General features: G+C 44.3%; 1 long non-coding RNA gene across 1 annotated transcript; it reads left to right on the top strand.

The window, feature by feature from the left end:
- Positions 1-7,987: 7,987 nt before the first annotated feature.
- On the top strand, positions 7,988-9,100 carry LOC309848130. Its single transcript, XR_014302831.1, has 3 exons — positions 7,988-8,062; positions 8,457-8,605; positions 8,905-9,100. It is a non-coding gene; the product is annotated as an uncharacterized lncRNA (long non-coding RNA).
- Positions 9,101-9,392: the final 292 nt, after the last annotated feature.

Raw genomic sequence — 9,392 nt, 5'->3', positions numbered from 1 at the left:
GATAACTACCCCCATGTTCATGACAGCATTATTCCCAATAGCCCGGGAGCTCCTGGGTGGCTCAGCCTGTCAAGCATTCGGCTCTTGATTTTGGCTCAGGTCATGATCTCAAGGTTGTGAGAATGAGCCCTGTGTTAGGTTCTATGCTCAGCACAGAGTCTGTTTGCCCACTCCCCCCCCCTCAGCTCTGGGGTGGACCTGGAGGAAAGGTAAATCGGGTGGGTGAGGATGCCTTTGGCCTCTGGCATGTCACCCTCCAGTGTCTACTCTGTTCTGCACCAACCACTCCTGTCTTGGCTCCCATTCCCATAATCTCCCCTTTCTTCCTCCCCCATGCCCAATCTCTCTCTCAAATTAATTAATTAATTAATTAAATCTATTCCCAATAGCCTAACACAAGGCAACAACCTAAGTGTCCATCAATGGAAGAATGGATAAAGAAAATATGGTTTATATATAATGGAAAATGTAATATATAGATACGGATATAATGGAATATTACTCAGCCATAAAAAAGGAAATCCTGCCCTTTCCGACAACATGGATGAAACCCAAGGGCATTATGCTAAGTGAAATGAATCAGACAAAGAAGGACAAACATCATGAAATCTCACTTACATGTGGAAATTGAAAAAAAACAAATTCAGAGACATTAATACAATCAGTGGTTGCCTGTGTTAGGGGTGCCAATGGGGTGAAGGTGGTCAAATGGCCCAAGCTCGCAGTTAGAAGATGAGTAAATTCTAAGGATATAATATACAGCATAGTTACTACAGTTAACAAAATACTATACTGTGTAGTTCAAAGTTGCTAGGAGAATAGATTTGAAAATTTCTCAGCACCAAAAAAAAAAGAAAGAAAGAAAGAAAGGAAATAAGTTACTATGTACAGTGATGGAGGTGTCAACTAACCTTACTGTAGGATTCCTGGGTGGCTCAGCAGGTTAGGTGTCTGCCTTCAGCTCAGGTCATCATCTCCCGGTCCTGAGATCAAGACCCACGTCCGGCTTCCTGCTCCACAGGGAGTCTGCTTCTCCCTCTCGGTTCCTCTGTGCCTCCCTACTGCTTGTTCTCTTGCTCTCTCTCAAATAAATAAACAAAATCTTAAAAAAAAAAAATAAAAAGATAAAAAACCAACCTATTGTGATCATCGTTTGGCAAAAAATACATCTATCAAATCACCACCTTGTACACCTTAAACTTAGACGATATGTCAATATATCAATTAGATCTCAAAGCTGGAAAATAAAAACGAATTATAAGATTTGTCCTTCCAGGGACACAGGCCCGAGAAGACAGCCCTTAGGCACCGGTCAGCCTCAGTCTCAGCGGCAGATACCCAGGCGGTGAGGCCAAAACCACAGCCAAAACCAAACTCAGAGCAGCACCCCCCCACACACACTCACCCTTGACTCCCGAGTCCTTCAGAAGGATCACGTGCTCTGCCCCCACTCCTTGATCCCCTCTGGTGGCAGCTCCAGCAGGCTATCAGGGGCCAGACTAGCCAGGTCTACCCCTCTCTCTGTCTCTCACTCGTGTGCCCCTGGAAGGATTCCTTCTCTTCTCTGCACCCCTCTTTTCTCATCCATAAAACGGAATGTCACTAGCTCTCAGGGTTGCGGTAGGGATTAGACTACATATACAGAACACTCAGAAGAAAGTTGGCCTTCACCAAGGAATTGTTGATATTTGGGGGACAGGCTCGGGGGACTGGCCATCATGGGGATCAGGGTGCATACCTTTCCTTGTGATCAAAACAACGCAAAGATTTTTCTAGCTTGCAAGTGTCCTTTCTGAATAACCTGGATGCCCATCCAAGGCTGGTAGGAACATGAACAGATATGGGCTTTGACAAAGTCAGGAGAGGGAACAAAGTAACCGACTTAAGGATGGGCCTGAAGCTCATGATGGGGCCAAAGGACTGGAGGCTGGGAAGAACTCAGCCTGCCTAGGATTAAGGGAAACCAGTCCTTCCGGTCATCCCGCTCCTGGAATCTGTCCTGAAGGCTTGTGCACCAACATGTTCTTTTCATATTCATTTATAATAACCTCAAAGTGGAAACACCTTGCATGTCCGAAAAAATAGGCCCACTGTTAAGTAAAATAGGCATATGCTTTTGACAGGAAGTCATGCAGACATTTAAAATGATGCTTACAGAAGTTTCATGACATAGGACAACCCTACTGGTATAGGGTTAAGTTCTAAAAGGAATGGAGAATGGAGGATATGCTCTTTGATTTCATATATAAAGAACGGATACAAAAGGAGGGGGACTGGAAGGAAAAATGCCAATGTCACCAGTGGGCAGTACACCTCTGGGTGATTTCCTACAATCCCTTCATCATTGTCTGTATTATTCAAAATGTCTACAAGGAGCACACAGCACCATGAAGGCTGGGGAGGAATAGCTAGGAAGTAAAAGTAAAAATAAAAGCTGGTGAGATCATTCGCGGAGCAACAGATGCACGGTGGTCATTGGAGGTCCCATCACTTGACAAACGTGCAAGCGGGTCCCCCTCTGATCTTGGAGCTTCCCCTTCCTCTGCTGCACTTTCCACGGGCGGGCGGGCGGGCAGGAGGAAGACGAGTCCCTTCTTCCCTGTGGCTCGGGAACTGGGACCTCTGGCATCCCAGAGCAGGGAGATCCAGGCTGAGGACAGGTGGGTTGCCAGCTGAAACTAAACAGCTTCAGAGTCACACCTGAGCCCCCTGCTCTGACCAGGGAAAGTCTCTGGGAAGAGCCAATGCTGAGAGTTCTTGGGAAGGAGGGGAAATTGGTTGTGGGGAAATCAGAAAAACTTGTAGAGAGCCTAAATAGATTCCAAAGCATCATCACCCTCTTATTTTTTTTAAGTTTGATGGAGGGTGTTGGTGAGCACAAACTTGATAGTTAATGAACTAGAGATCCAAGCAGAGGACCCTTCCAAGTGGGGTAGGAGGGACAGGGACAAGGGTCACTGAGGTGAGTAGGATCAGCAACACAGAACTGGTGACATTGGTCCTCCACCCCCTCCACCATCCCCTTCCATTTTTCCCCTCCTTTAATCCCTCCCCCTCCCCTTCCCCCACTGTTTTAAGCCACCTAGAGTCCCACCCTCAGGAGGGACAAGCCAATGAGAAGAGCTGCATGTTACCTTCCTCAGCCCAGTGAGAGGTGGTTTTTGATGTCCGACCCCAGAGGAGGATATGGCCCCCATTGCCCTTCTGAGCTCTCCTGGTAGGGAAGGGCAGTGCCCACTGCAGAGAGAGCTGCATTTTCTCACCACACCGTGGGGTTCTCTGGGCGCTGCCCACTCCCACCCTCAGCTCTGGGGTGGACCTGGAGGAAAGGTAAATCGGGTGGGTGAGGATGCCTTTGGCTTCTGGCATGTCACCCTCCAGTGTCCACTCTCTTCTGTCCCAACCACTCCTGTTTTGGCTCCCATTCCCATAATCTCCCCTCTGGTGAGGGCTGATAAGCTAGAGAGGCCCCTCCTTGGAGATTCATGACAAGCAAACAGTCCTTTATTTTATTTATTTTTTTAAGATTTTTATTTATTTATTTGACAGAGAAAGAGAGATCACAAGTAGGCAGAGAGGCAGGCAGAGGGAGAGGGGGAAGCAGGCTCCCTGCTGAGCAGAGAGCCCCATGTGGGGCTTGATCCCAGGATCCTGAGATCATGACCTGAGCTGAAGGCAGAGGCTTAACCCACTGAGCCACCCAGGCGCCCCCCAAACAGTCTTTTAAGTACATCTAATTTGCGGCCATCATTTTTTAGAGGAGAAAAGAGAAATTACTTTATGAATCCCTTCCAACAGCCCCAAAGCTCCTAAGCCACAGAAGACCAAAGCTACGACAAATGCTGGTACCAATCTGTGAGACTCAAGTCCTTCCCAACTATCCCCAAACACCAAACCCCCTCCCCTCAGTGCTCACAGAAAGGAGGAAGGGGTGACTAAACAGGGCCCACTTGCACCTACAGCGTCTGACTTGTCCCCATGGCCCCAGCACCTCCCTCACCTTCCACCCCCAGCTCTGCGTGACCGAATGACTTCATACAAACTGCATTTATTTGCTAATTTCTAATCACATCCTAGGATCTCTTGCCTTCTTGACGGTAAATAAAAAGGAACAGAAGATGCCTCCTAATGACCTGGAAAATCAAGTTCATACCTTTCCCAAATCAGAATCCATTTGTTCTAAATCTAGTCAAGTCAGAGGCAACCATTAGCAGAAGACCCACCCACTTGGCCATTTCCCCCTGCGTCTGAAGTCACAGTGAGTCACCTTCAAAGCCTGGCTCACCCCAAGATGAGTCAGTATCTCCTGATTGCCTACATGGTCATTACTTTCTCTTCAGAGGGAGAAAAAAAAGGACAAGCACTGACAAAAGTTATCCTTCAAAAAAGATCACCAGTCTTACACAGTGTCTAAATCCCCACTGTTTCAGACACTTCTCAGGGCAAAGACCCTTTCTAGAATATCTGATGAAGCTAGATCGGCATTGTATTGTATATCTCAGTGGTGAAGAGTCCAGTTTCTGGACTGAGTTCCACCTCTGGTATGGATGAGGAAGCTTGTCATCTACCAACCTTCCTGAAGGTTAACAACTATCAGCTCCAGACCAAAAAAAAAACAAAAATACCGCCCTGAAAGCCTTCATACTGTCCATAGTCATGGACAGTGTGCAGGAGCTACAAAGTCTAGAAGAAAGCTGATACTTAGAAGAATGAGACAGTGTGGGTGAGTACCCTGTTTTTATGACTCTCAGCCTGGGGGCCAGCTGCAGTCAGTGTCCTGAGGGGTAACTAAGACTGATAGAGAGAAACCCCATATCCTTTTTGGTCTGAAGAACCAGAACTAGGGGTGACCAGAATTGGGAGGGAGTAACCATAGCTTCTGGAAAGTAAAGTGGAATCTGGGGAAGGAGAAGGACAGAGAGAAAAAGTCTCAACTTTCACATGTAGACTCTGCTCAAATTTCTGCCTGACCCCTAGTGACTTGTATGTAGGCCAGACTATATGCAGCCCAGCTAAGGATAAGACAGCTGAACTAAGATTTGAAGTGTCATCCTAAAAACACAGTTTGCGTGTGAGCCCAATTAATTATTTGCTAAAGCATAAATTCAAAACTTTTTGAAAGAATACAGCAGATCTAGTCTCTACAATGTAACAATCACACAATCTTGGATTTGGAATCCAAGATTCCAATTTGGAATACAACCCCAAAATCTCTTGACATATGAAGAAAATGTGACCCATGCCAAAGATGAAAGACATAAAACAAAAACCAAGCTCAAGACAATGCAGATGTTGAAATGGGCAGAAAATGACTTTAGAGCAGCAACTTTGTGCTAAATGATGGAAAGGAACATGATGAGATAATGATGAAAAGATAGGGCTAGCAGATAAATAAAAGCTACCAGAAAAAAGAATGAAATGGAAATTCTATAACTGAAAAACGCACTATCTAAAATTTTTAAAAATTAATGGGATGGGCTTAACACAATGGAGAAAACAGCAGAAAGAGTCAGTGGATCTAAAGAGAATTTGAAGTAAAACATACAACCTGAAGAATACAGAGAAAAACAATAGAGCCCACATGATAACATCAGAAGATTTAACATACGCACAATCGGAGTCCTAGAAGGAAAAGAGAGATGAATGGGATAGAAAAAAAAATATTTGAAGACATAATGACCAAAAACTTCCCAAACTTGGGGAAAGAAATGTATTTACACACTTGAGAGGCTCGGTCAGCCTCAAGCAGGTTAAATAAAAGAAAACCATGCCTGGGCACCTTAGTCAAACTTCTGAAAACCAATAGTAGAGAGATTATCCTGAAAGGGTTCAGGGAAAGGCAATGTGTTACAGAGAAGGCAACAGTAATTCAGATAACTGGTTTCAGAGATAATGGAGACCAGAAGACAACGGGTCAACATCTTGGAGGGCCAAAAGAAAGAAAGAAAAAATCTAGTCCAGAATTCTATATCCATGGAAAAAAAAGTATCAAGTATGAAGACAAAATACAGATTTTTTCAGGTAAAGGACGACTAAAAGAATTTGTTATTAGCAGACCTGCACTACAGAAATGCTAAAGGAAATTCTTCAGGCTGAAGAGAAATGAGACCAAATGAAGATAAGAATCTTTAGGAAGGAATGAAGAGCGTCTATTTATACGGTAAATATAAAAGACTGGTTTTTCCATCTTAATTTCTTTCAAACATATAAGACTATTCCAAACGAAAATTATAACACTTTCTTGTATTTATAGCATAGGTACACGTCAGATGTCAGATAAAGGAAATAGTCTATGTCAGGTCTATATTCCACTGTTGGGGGGAGTGATCATGGACCAATATGGTTGCAAGGGTTCTATATTTATGTGAAGGATGATATTGAATTAGACTGGGAAAGTTAAGACACTGTGTTGTGATTGTTAGAGAGCCCCAGGGTGAGGGAATACAATGATATATAGCAAAACTACCAACCTGGCAATTAAAATGGAATTCTAAAAAACGTTCAAATAATAATTTTTTAAAGATTTTTATTTATTTATTTGACAGACAGAGATCACAAGTAGGCAGAGACGCAGGCAAAGAGAGGAGGAAGCAGGCTCCCCATGGAGCAGAGAGCCTGATGTGGGGCTTGATCCCAGGACTCTGGGATCATGACCTGAGCTGAAGGCAGAGGCTTTAACCCACCGAGCCACCCAGGCGCCCCTCAAATAGTAAATTTTAAGCAACAGCTGGTTTCCCCTGGAGTGCATGCTCTAAAAGAGAGTGAGAAGGCCACAGTGACTTTAAAAACTCAGTTTCAGAAGTCATGGTATCACCTTTGCCACATTCTTCTCATAAGATACAAGTCACTAAGCCCAGCCACAGAGGAACTGGGCTTTGCCCTTTGACAGGAGGACTATACTTCTGGACATATATTAAAATCATCTCAACTCCCCAGATGCAGTTGCCTTTAATTTTCGAAGGAGTCTTTCCAGAAATTATCTACACCTGTGAACGCTGACAGCCCTTTCTCCTTAACATAGCTAAGACCTCACTCTAAGGCCTCACTATCTATATTTATCATTCTACACATTGCTCTTTCCTTCTGATACTGTATCTTGAGAACCCTTCTAAATCAGCACATGGAGATCTAGCTCATCGGTTAAATAGATTCAAAGCATCCCGATGATGGGATGTCTACAGTGTCCACAGTACTTAATCAGCCCCTGCTGATGGTACTATCGGCTGTTTACTGTAACAAAATAATGCTGCAAGGAAGACTGTAGTATGTATATTTTTGCCAGCTTAAGCAAAAAATAAAGTTCTAGAAAATAAAGTTCTTGGCATAGACTTGCCAGAAGAGATGATACACACATTTTGCAATCCTGATTATGTCAATTTGACTTCCAGAATCATGACTGGTTGATACATTCATCTGTGCTGCTGAGAGCCCATCTCCCTATGCTCAGTAATGTGAGGTATTTTTTTTAAAGATTTTATTTATTTATTTGACAGAGATCACAAGCAGGCAGAGAGGCAGGCAGAGAGAGAGAGAGGAGGAAGCAGGCTCCCCGCTGAGCAGAGAGCCCGATGCGGGACTTGATCCCAGGACCCTGAGATCATGGCCTGAGCAGAAGGCAGCAGCTTAACCCACTGAGCCACCCAGGTGCCCCAGTAATGTGAGGTTTTAATGTAGCTTTTAAATGTTGCCTACCTGAGGGGTGCATAGCACATCTGAGTATGTGTGTATGTGTGTATGTTTTTATATGTGAATGCATATGTGTAACATGTGTGTATCCCTACATATATGTAGCCACTATTTACTGGATGTACACATATGTAGCCACTATCTACTGAATGTTAGACACTCTGCAACCTGCCAGCCCCTGCACTAAGAGCTCTATGGGCTCTGCATCTATCTGTATATACACTTACTTATCAGAGAGAGAGCATGCATGAATGGGGGAGGGGCAGAGAGAGAAGCAGACTCCGCTGAGCAAGGAGCCTGATGCAGGGCTCTATCCTGGAACTCCGGGATCATGACCTGAGCTGAAGGCAGACACTTAACTGACTGAGCTTCCCAGGTGCCTGTATATGTACTTTAAAACCAAGAGTTTATTCTGACACCCCCAATTCCAATCTAGTGTAACAAGGGTCCTTCTAGCCTTTCCCCTTTCTTTAACTGTAGCTTTTTTTTTTCCAGCAGAGAGACATCTGACTCATTGTCTACATCTTATCTGCTTATCTGCTCCTGTACACATGTATAGTTTCAGAATCCCTAGCTCTATCCTTGTGAAAAATAAATTTGCTAACTACAGTGCAGTGATCGTGCACAGTGTTTTGTCTTAACCTGGGCATTCTGTCAAAACACTGTTTTCCAGAGAAACTTAAGGCTAGTCCTGTATTCTTTCCTGTGGGCTAAGTTATTCTTTCTTTTTTTTTTTTTTTTTTTAAGATTTTCATTTATTTGACAGAGAGAGAGATCACAAGTAGGCAGAGAGAGAGGGGGAAGCAGGATCCCCACCGTGCAGAGAGCCCGATGCGGGGCTCGATCCCAGGACCCTCAGATCATGACCTGAGCCAAAGGCAGAGGTCTTAACCCACTGAGTCACCCAGGCACCCCAAGGGTAAGTTATTCTTTTGTAATATGCTCAGGTGTTTTGTTATCTTTTGTATTCCGTTTGGGGTTCTCCCCAAATCCTGGTTAATTTCATTAAATTACATATGTAAACTTGTCCTTTGTAGTATATAATTCTTTGCGTTTGCATTTGCAATTTGACAAATAGAAGCACGTGTTCACTGCCCCAGGCATGATATGGGACAGTTCCATCCCCCCCCCAAATTTCCTCCTCCTGCTCCACTGTAGTCAATCCCTACGTCATCCCCTAACCGGGTAATTAACACTGATCTCTTTTCCGTCCCTGAGGTTTTTGCCTGTTCTATGAACGGAATCATACCAGATGCACCCTTTGGGGCCTGTCTTCTTTCACCAAGCAAAATGCATTTAGTTCATCCATGCTATTGTGTAAAGCAGTGGTTTCTTCCTGGCTGTCCGGGCCTAACACTCTGCTGTGTGCCTGTAGGACAGCTTGTCACTCACCACGAGGGGCATCTGGCTGTTTCCAGTTTAGGGTGAGTATGAAGACACGTGCTATAAACATTCTCATACGGACTTTTGGAAAACATAAATTTTTATTTCACCGGGTTAGGACCTAGGTGGATTGCAGGGCTGCATGGTAAAAACTTCTTAACTTTTCTAACTTGCTAAAGTTCACGGTACCAGTTTGCATTCCCACCAGCAATGCATGCCAGGTCAGAGGTCCTGTGACTCTTCAGCACCCATATTATCAGTATCCTTTATTTTCGCCATTCTATGAAATGGCGAAAATAAATGGTGTGCAGCAGTATCTCATT

The sequence above is a fragment of the Mustela nivalis genome (assembly GCF_964662115.1).
Source record: "Mustela nivalis genome assembly, chromosome: 14".
Lineage (NCBI taxonomy): Eukaryota > Metazoa > Chordata > Mammalia > Carnivora > Mustelidae > Mustela > Mustela nivalis.
Note: the sequence above shows the minus strand (reverse complement) of the source record. Positions and strands in the feature narration are given on the sequence as shown.